The sequence below is a fragment of the Manacus candei genome, unplaced genomic scaffold (assembly GCF_025592945.1).
Source record: "Manacus candei isolate 608988 ecotype Guabito, Panama unplaced genomic scaffold, ASM2559294v1 h1tg000003l, whole genome shotgun sequence".
NCBI classification, from domain to species: Eukaryota; Metazoa; Chordata; class Aves; order Passeriformes; family Pipridae; genus Manacus; species Manacus candei.
In genome coordinates this window covers 18,348,373-18,350,504 of record NW_026138051.1, presented here as the reverse complement: position 1 = coordinate 18,350,504, position 2,132 = coordinate 18,348,373, and positions in this window count along the sequence as shown.

Genomic DNA, 2,132 nt, shown 5'->3' with positions numbered 1-2,132 from the left:
CGAGATCTGCTTTATTCCAACGGCCAGCCTGACTTGGAGTGAGTTTTGTGCCAGGGAAGAGGCTTTTCCTGACAGGTTGGACTCTCTTAGAGCTCTTCCTGGGTAAAGAGGCCTCCATCCAAGTCTCTCAGGATGCAAGGAGTGAGATTTCCCTTGAATTCCTTGGAGCTCAGAAGGACAAGGGGCGTGTTGGCAAAGGAAAACTTAGGTCGTGCCATTCCCAACACATCCACACGTGGCCTAAGCAGAACCAAATCCCAGGAGTTCTGCCAGGGCCCCTCACTGCAGGGATCACTTGTGATCAAGGAAAAAGAGAGGAACAGACAGTTGGTGGTCCTGTGTCACCCAGTCACATCACCTACAGGGACAGTGCCACCACTTAGGGACTTTTCCAGGGCAGAGAAGAGGCACATGAGCCTCAACTGCTCCTTCTCTGACTCCAAACTTCAGCTGGTTTTACATCAACAGGCTTCTCCCCACCCTGACAGAGCTCAGCACATTCCCAGCACCTCCTCTTTGTTTCCTTTATGGAAAACATTCTTTTCTGAGCCTTCCAGCTGGTGGAACCTGCTCCCATTGATCTTGCCTTCCCAGTGCACTGAAAGGTAAAAGAGCAGCAACATTTCTCTTTGATTTCTGTACTATTTGAGGCCACTCCTGTTGCCTTTATTATATTCCAAAGATGGGAGCACACTGGTGTTTTCCAGGCACTGCCTGAGGTGAGAGCTGCTATTTTTTATGGATCCTTCCCCCCAGATAAATGTTAATGATTGAAGGTGACATTCTAGTTAAAGCCTGTCAGGCAGGTGGGATGGTCTCTCTGCAGCCTGGATGGCTGTGGAGATCCAGACCTGGATACAATTCCAGGCTGACCAGAGAAGCAAAAAGGTGCTGAGCTTGGATTCTGCTTGGATTCATGGGAATTTTAAATACAAATCTGCTGCTGACAAACACTTGGAAGCAGCTTCAGGAGGGGAACACTGAGCACCAACCCCAGACTCATCCCACTAAGGAGCTGTTAATTCAGGTTTTCTCATTCCATTTTTCCAAGCTGTTCTCACCCCCAGGGCTCTCCCTTCAGCCTCCAACATTCTCCAGCATCCTGAGCCCTGGCTGGTAGCATTAAAATGCAACCAAGATAATAATCAGCAACTCAAACAGTTTCTGCAGGTTCCAAAGGAAATCCAACTCCCTCATCCTGATACACGAACCTGCTTCCAAACCCTAACAGCATTCCTGAGGTAGGTGGAAAGGCCTCCACAAAACTAAGGAGCTCTGCTTTCTGTACAGGAATTTTATTGAAATCAATCAAGTTACCTTTTGTTTTTACACTAATGCCTCAGTGCATCCTTTGAAAGGAAAGGAAGGATTTTTTTTTTTTCTCTTTAAAAATTGTTTGTACATAAGACAAGAAATCATGGCAATGAACAGGGTTAACACCAGGCCCCCTAAACATGCACAGCTGTACAGGGGCTGCAGGAGCTGAGAGGGGGCTTTCTCCAAGCTTTACATTCCATTTACAGGGAGAGAAGCAGGTGCCAGTGGCCTCTCCTACTGGGGGGGATCCAAGTCCCATCCCCCTTGGTGAAGTTTGGGCCCAGCAGAACACAAATCCAAAGGAGCTGCGAGTTCAGAGAACTCTTTCTGTGGGAGCTGCTGGGAAGCTGCAGGGTGGGTGTGACAGTGAAGGAGCAGCAGTGTCACATCACCCCCCTCCCTGTGGCACCAGGACCCCACAGCACCGACCACGTGCTCCAGCTCAGTCCCCTTCCTGTACCACCACCCCAGCCCACTTCCCTGGGATGAAGGAAGCAGATTCCTTTGGAGCCCACGTGAAGGGGGTTTCTGGTTCTTCTGTGGGACAGGAGCCCATCAGCTCCAGGACAGAAGTGTGGACACCACTCCCCCAGGAGCCAGGCCTGGCTGCTGCTTCAGGGGAGCAGCTGGGACAGGAACAGCCCAGCTGAGCCTGCTTTTGGTTCTCAGCCTTGGGTTTGGTTTGAACTCTTCCCAGAGGAGCCCATTCCTGCCTCTGGCAGAGCCTTTCTCCCTCAGCCCTCGGAGTCCCCAGGCAGCACCTCCAGCCCTTCTCTGTCCTGTGGTTTTAGCACTCACAGCAGGAGAAGCACAAG